An 8,032-nucleotide genomic window follows, 5' to 3' on the forward strand; every position below is an offset into this window, starting at 1 on the left:
ATGAAGAATAATTTTAATCATTTTAAATGACTGTTGCAAAGATGATAGTACAATGAAGCTGAAATTTTAAAAAGAAACTAAATGCAAACTTTTAAAGATAAGCACTTAAGATACTTAAAACTGTAAGTAATACTGTGTATGACTATGTATGAAATCTGAGCATGATTTTAGCACATCTTTTGTGCTAAAAGACTTCAATGTACAATGACAGCTCCTGATAATAAATTCTGGGATAAATATAATTCTAGATACTTATATTTTTATCTTTCCAAAGTCAACAAAGTGGAAGAAATATTCCATAACAAGGTATTTTCTAATCGTTTTCCAAAAATCCCTTAGTCAAAAAGAAAACACTGCCAGAGGAATTTGAAAATAAAAAGTTTTTTTTTAATTTAAAATAAAGTTTTTAAATATATATAAGTTAAAATATATATAAGAATATATCTAAGCCAAGAAAAAATATGACAAAGTTATTCTGACCCATTCTCAGTCCAAACCTATTTCTAATCCAAAAGACTGCTTATTTTTTCAAGGTTAGCATAAATATGCATGAAATATGCAAAAGACCTTGATATTTCACAGATTTTGACCTTTTTGAGTTTGCCTCATGAATTTATTCCCACATCTTGCCATTTAAGTTCATTTTCTTTTATCTTGAGTCCACATATTTACTGGCCATTTAAATTAGTTACCAACACCTCTCCATCAAAGGGTATTTATGTCTTTTTCTATAACTGACTTTGTAACTTTTTTTCCCCTTCTGGAATAAATTGTTGGTGATTCTTTGAGGATGCTTTTCTGTGTGGGACATACAGAAAACAAGTTGCTCGTACTCCCAGTCCTGGAACATAGAATAGCCTTTCCTATACTACAATATTATCCTAAAATTGTGGTTGTCATTTTGTTTTATTTTGTTTTGGTTTTGCTTTGGCTTTTTGTTTGTTGGTTTCCAAGCCTTTAGTATTAGAAAAAAAAATCTGCTTAATTTTGGCCCTGTCACCTATCATTCTATGAAGTCAGGTAGTTACAGGTTTTGAGAATTTCACAAAACCTTTCCTTATGTCAACATAAAAAATGAAATAATCACAGTATGTCATGTGCCATAGAACTCGGCTGCAAAATATAGGTAGCTATTATTATTAGTCACAGTATTATCTGATAATGTTCTCATTAGAATTATTCCTCAATGAACAAGTTATATCACTAGGATTAATAACAAATAACTAAAAGATAGTGACCTTGTAGTTTTAAGATGGGCTTGGAGCAGAAAACTGAACATTTCACATGGGTTGTTATTGAGCCCAACCATGGAAAACTCAGACAAGACAGGAGATTCTGGAAAGAGACAGATTTCTTTAATACTACAGGATTAATACAAATGTGTTTTGGGGCGCCTGAGTGGCTCAGTGGTTGAGCATCTGCCTTTGGCTCATATGGTGATCCCAGGTTCCTGGGATCTAGTCCCACATCTGGCTCCTCGCAGGGATCCTGCTTGTCCCTCTGCCTAAGTCTCTGCCTCTCTCTCCATGTCTCTCATGAATAAATAAATAAAATCTTTTTAAAACTGTGTTTTTATCATTTTGGTCACTGGCTTGTAAACCTGAACATTGTATTTCTGTGATATTGCTATTAATTTCATCCTCTTCCAAATAACATTAATATTGCCGTCATGTTAATTGGTCAAAATGAACAACAGTTTGAAGATACTTCCTTACTAAAGTGCCAAAAGGAATACTTTCTTATTAATAAGCAGTAAGTATGATTTTGTCACTCAAAAGATGGACAGAGAGAAAGAGAGTGAGAGAGGGAAATTAACATGTAGTGAATATTTTATGTTTGCTAGGCACTTTCACTTATGCCATCCTCTCAGTAACCATTTTTCCCTTGGTAATAATATATACTGAATTCACAATAAACCTGTGAAGCTCCATAATAACATTCCAGATGGTGAAAGCACAAGGGTGTGTTGCCTCATAAAACTGGTTTGTGATAGAGCCAGGTTTCCCTAACTATAAAGGCAATGCCTGGGGCAGAGCGGGTGGCTCAGTGGTTTAACGTTGCCTTTGGTCCAGGGCATGATCCTGGAGACTCGGGATTGAGTCCCATGTCAGCCCCCCTGCATGGAGCCTGCTTCTCCCTCTGCCTGTGTCTCTGCCTCTCTCTCTCTCTCTCTCTCTCTCTGTGTCTCTCATGTGTAAATAAATACAATCTTAAAAAAAAAAAAAAAAAGGCAATGCCATTTCCACCACACCATGTTTATAGGGAGACCTTGTTCTGTCAGTCTTCTTTCCAGAAATAAGCCTAAGGTAAATATCAGTTAATATAGGAGTAATTCCTTCAATAAAAATAATGTGGATGAAATCATCTTAAGGTAATATGTTTATCCCTGTGTAGACAGTATTTCTTTACATCATTATGGTGTATGGGATTCTTTAAATGAATTTAAAAAAATAATCTTTTAAAACTCATAGAAGACCCAAATATATTATTTTCAAATTATAGTAATATGCTCCACTCAGGTTTTAAGATTACCTCACTTGCATAGTATCATTTAAAATTTTTTTAAGGAATAGATTTCTTGAATTACCTAGGACTTTTTGATAGTTTGTAAGTAAGAACACCAGATGAAGATGGTAGGACACACATTGTATAATTTATTCACCATGTTATATTATTTTTCAGGCACTTAAAAATCCGAAAAATGTAACCTATCTTTTCCCTTTATTTTGAAATATCGGAAAAACTATTATTTTCTGCAGGGGAGAATTGCATGAGATAGCCTTTGCTTTGTTCTAACACCATTACTTTCAAATTTCATATTAATTGTTAGTAATATATTCCTGCATGCTATTTTTCTGTATTCTCATATAAAATATTTTAGTCAATCATGAACTATGTTATATGCTTAAGATATTTAAGAATAAAACAGTATGTTTGTGTGTGTTTTCAGTCTATGTGTATGTATCAATGCATGCACAATTCGTATGTTATGATCAGCTTAATGGCAGGAAATAACACTAAATTAATATTGAATTACTTCATTCATCCAACAAATGTTAATTTAGCTCTATAGAATACCAGGGACCAGATTCATTCATTTATTCATCCTAGAGGTCCTAACAGTGAATTAGGTAGTTGGAGTCTTTGCTATGTGAAACTTAAAATCTAGCCTGGGATGTGGTTGTGAAGGAAAAACTGCACGAATACAAATAAAATGACACATTTAATATATGTAAATATCATGAAGAAAAACTAACAGTTGCTCAAAATAGACCTGGTTTATTCCGTGTGTGTGTGTGTGTGTATGTGTGTAAATGAAAGAGTAACTCTTTTCATATTAAAAATGTCTTTGTTTGAATGAAGATATATAATAGTCACTGTAATTATGTTGAAACATCCTTTTATTACTGGGATCAATCTTAATTATGATGTATTTTTTTGATACAGCATTATCTTATGTTTGCTAGTATATGTTTTTTTAGAATTCTTGCATAAGTGACATGAATGCTAGGAATGTTTCTTTGTCCAATTTTTAGTTAAGATATCAGCAGTGTGGTGCTTTCTCTATGACTTTTCATATCCTTTATTTATTTGGACCTAAACTTGACAATATTTAGCTATAAAATTATTTGGGGGGATACTCTTTGATAATATTATCTATTTGTTTTCTGTGGAAATAAATCTTAGAGTTTCCTTACTGGGATAATATTTTATAAATTATAATTTCCTCAAAAGTCAACAGTTTCATTCAGATTTTCAAAAATATTTATGTAAAGGTATAAAACTAATATCCTAAGAGTTTGATATATTTCTCTTATGATGGTTACTTTATTTTTCCATTTAATATTTTGTTTTTATATTTTTTTTAAAAATAGGTTAGCTGGCAATTTGCAAATAGTTTGTGCTTTTTTAATTCACATATAAAATATGTATTTTAGGAGCACCTTGGTGGCTCCTGAGTGCTTTTTTAATTCACATATAAAATATGTATTTTAGGAGCACCTTGGTGGCTCAGTGATTGAGTGTCTGCCTTGGGCTCAGGGCATGATCCCGGGGTCCTGGGATCGAGTTCCACATCAGGCTCCTTACAGGGAGCCTGCTTCTCCCTCTGCCTCTTTCTCTGCCTCTCTTGGTGTCTCTCACGAACAAATAAAATCTTTAAAAAAATAAAATAAAATATGTATTTTATACTTATATGTTATATTTTTATATTATGTGGGTTTTTTTTTTCTCAGCAGCATTATGTAATCTGATTTTTGCTTTTAAATATGTAAAATTTGAAGGTGTCATGAATCAATTCATTGACTTCCGCTCTACAAAACAACAACTGCTTTCTTCACTTCGTAGAAGTTCTCTTTTCCAGGTGACATTGAAAGTGTAGCAAGACTTCACTTTGATAAATTTAGGTACCAAGAAAATCCATAATGTAATTCAGCAGCAGTGCTCAATATACAGGAAATACTATTTCCCAACCATCACTAAAAGTAACACTTGCTTTGGAAATGTTAAGTTGCATTCAAGCCTAAAAGATATGGTAAAATGTGATCCACTATATCATAATTTTCTATTTAAATTTTAGTTATGCTTATTCCTCCACAGTCTTTCATAGTGTATGGGATTAACCAGGACAGTAAAGTGAAGGGCAATTTTGATGATACATTCTTCTTAGTCATCAACAATCATCTTATCATTACAAACTTCTTCTCACCTCTCATTAAATTTGGAATAAATACACATGACTCTGCCTCCAATGTCATTACCTTGGTCTAAGTCACCATCATTTCCAGCCTGAGTAGTTGCAATAGATCCTTACTTTGTATCCCTGAATTGACCTTTGTACTTCTCAAAACATTTGTAGACATTAGCCAGTATGATCTTTATAAATATAAATCTGATATTATCACTTCACATTAAAGCATCTCAATGGATAAAACTCTTAGATCACATAGGAGAAAACCTAGTAGACCTTGGGTATGAGAAAAAGGCATGATTTATGACAGACATAACTAAGAAGTTGGGATGCTTTAAAATTTAAAACTTCTCTTCTGTAAGAGACAATGTCAAGAGAATGAGAAGAAAAACCATAAACTGGGAAAAAATATTTGAAAAATATATATCAGATAAAGGACTGTTATTCAAAATATCCAAGGAATTCTTAAAACTCTACAATAAGTAAACAAACAAGCTGATTTGAAAGTAGGCCAATGTCTGTCCTTGCAAAGGCAGCCACTTGGCCCCACCCAGCCATGGTCCTCCCCACCATGTTCTTCAATACTGCCCTAGACTGCAAGTCACATCTCCTTCATACTGTTTGCAGACTTAAGTTCCAAAAACAGCAGAAAACTTCCTGCTTTCACAGGATTATTCCAGGAGTTATGTGCCAGAGTGGTGACATTATAATGGCACTGGTGGCAAGTCCATCTATGGGGAGAAATTAAATGATGACAATTTCATTGTGAAGCACACAACACAGGTCCTGGAATCTTGTCTGTGGCAAATGCTGCGCCCAACAGAAATGGTTCCCAGTTTTTTGTCTGTACTGCCAAGACTGAGTGGTTGGATGGCAAGCATGTGATCTTTGGCAAAGTGAGATAGGGCAGGGATATTGTGGAAGTCATGGAACACTTTGGGTTCAAGAATGGCAGGACCAGTGAGAAGATAACCATTGCTGAATGTGGACAAATCTAAAAATTTGACCTGTGTTTTAACTACCAGACCACCTTTTCCGTAGCTCTAGAGAGCACCCATTCATCCCCATCTGGTTGAAATATCCTATAATCTTTATGTTCTTGCTGCTGTTCTATGGGTTCCATATATTCCTTACTCCGTTCCAAGTCTAGCTGGATTGAAGAGTTAAGTTGATGTTTATTAAATAAAAACTAAACAACAACAACAAAAGTAGGCCAAGGTCCTTAACAGACACCTCATAAAAGAAGATACACTGATGCCAAATAAGCATATGAAAAGATGTTCCACCTTATGTCACATCAGGAAAATGCAAATTAAAATAACCATGATATACCACCACACATCTATTAGAATAACCAGAATCTGGAAAATTGACAACACCAAATACTACACCAAAGGTAAGGAAGCAGAACAACATAAACTCTCATTCATTGCTGGTGGAAAGGCAAATGTCTCCCACTTTGGGAGACAGTTTGACAGTTTCTTATTAGACTAAATATATTCTTACCATATAATCCAGCAATCACACTGCATGGTATTTACTCAAAGGAATTGAAAACTCATATCCACAAAAAAGTTTGCACACGGATGTTTATAACAGCCTAATTCATAACTACCCCAAATTGGAAGCAATCAAGATGTCCTTTGGTAGGTGAATGGATAACGTGTGGTACATAGGCAGACAGTGGAATATGATTCAAGACTAAAAAGAAATGATCTATCAAGCTTTGAAGAGATATGGAAGAAACGTAAATCAGTATTTGTAAGTCAAAGAAGCCTCTCTAAAAAGCCTACCTACCGTGTGATTTCAATTATATGATGTTCTAAAAAAGGTAAAACTGTGAAGATAGCAAAAGGTCAGTGGATGCTAGTCAACAATAAACCATCTCATATGGCTTTATATTCTCTTAGAGACAAATATGAAATAACATGAAATTTAAGGCCCTATGGTGAAGAGAATTCCACCTGCATATCTAATTTTATCGTATTCCACATTTGATCTCTCTCACTTTGGTCATTTTCTCAATTCTCACATATGTCAAACTCTTTTTCCATCTGAAAATTGTGTGTACATGGTTAATTTTGCCTAGAATATTCATATCTTTATCTCTTTCTCCTTTACCAGGTACAAGTCTTTGTGTAGTTTTTCTCAGCGATTCACACTGTAAACATTTAATCTGTAGTATTTTCTTTTCTTTCATATGATTTATCACAAACTGTAATTACATATTTGGTGATACATTTATGTCTCAACTATAGTAATAGTCCCAATTGGCAAGAACTGTGTCTGACCACCAGTATATATCTTTCATAGTTAGCATAATGAGTAGTCTGTAGTCACTCAAAAATGCTGGTTTTGACTGACTGATTGACTTTACTGTTAGTAAATTTTTTTGTTTCATTATCTTATCTTGTCCTTATAGTAATCATAGATGGCAGGTTATTATTTTTCATACTTTACAGATAAGAAAGCTAAATATTGAAAAGTTTCTAAATCCCAAAATAATATAAATTCAGAAAGTAAAACGTTTTTAAATTGTCATTCCTATTAACTTCAATGGTATTTGTTTATTTTTGTGAAGATATATTAAATTGGACCAATCAAGAAATCCATAGTGTTTAATGGTTGAGTTACCCATAAAAATTATTATATAGAACAGTATGGAGATTCCTCAAAAAAATTAAAAATAGAAATATCATACTATCCAGTAATTCCATTACTGGATATTTACCCAAAGCATACAAGAAGACTAATTTGAAAAAAAAAATTACTCCGGTGTTATTGTAGCATTATTTATACTAGCCAAGCTACGGAAGCAGGTTAAGTGTGCCCTGATAGCAGAATAGATAAAAAAATAATGTGGTGTATATACAAAATGAAATCTTAGCCATAATAAAGAATGAGATCTTGCCATTTGTGACAATATGGATGGACCTAGAGAGTGTTATGTTAAGTGAAGTATGACAGACAGAAAAAGTCAAATATGGTATGAGTTCATTTATATGTGGAATCTAAAAAAAACAAAACAAATGAACCAACCAAACAAACAAACAAACCCTCAAACAGACCCATAGTGAGCAGAGAACAAACTGGTGGTTAGCTGAAATGGAAAAGGGCAAAATGGGTGAAAGGGAGTGAGAGATACTATCTTCTAGTTATGGAAGTTATGGGGATAAAAGGTATTGCAGTGTGGAACTATAGTCAGTAATTATATAGAGACGGATGAGAGCTACACTTGTGGTGAGCACAGCATAATGTATAGAGTTGTCGAATCAGTATGTTGTACACCTGAAACTAATACAACACTTTGTGCCAACTCTACTTCAATTTAAAAAATATATG

General features: G+C 33.3%; 1 pseudogene; it reads left to right on the forward strand.

Annotated features, from left to right (window-relative positions):
* The first annotated feature begins 5,375 nt into the window (after positions 1-5,375).
* Positions 5,376-5,688, forward strand: LOC140608389 (peptidyl-prolyl cis-trans isomerase A pseudogene; annotated as a pseudogene).
* Positions 5,689-8,032: the final 2,344 nt, after the last annotated feature.

The sequence above is a fragment of the Canis lupus genome, chromosome 17 (genome assembly GCF_048164855.1).
Source record: "Canis lupus baileyi chromosome 17, mCanLup2.hap1, whole genome shotgun sequence".
Lineage (NCBI taxonomy): Eukaryota > Metazoa > Chordata > Mammalia > Carnivora > Canidae > Canis > Canis lupus.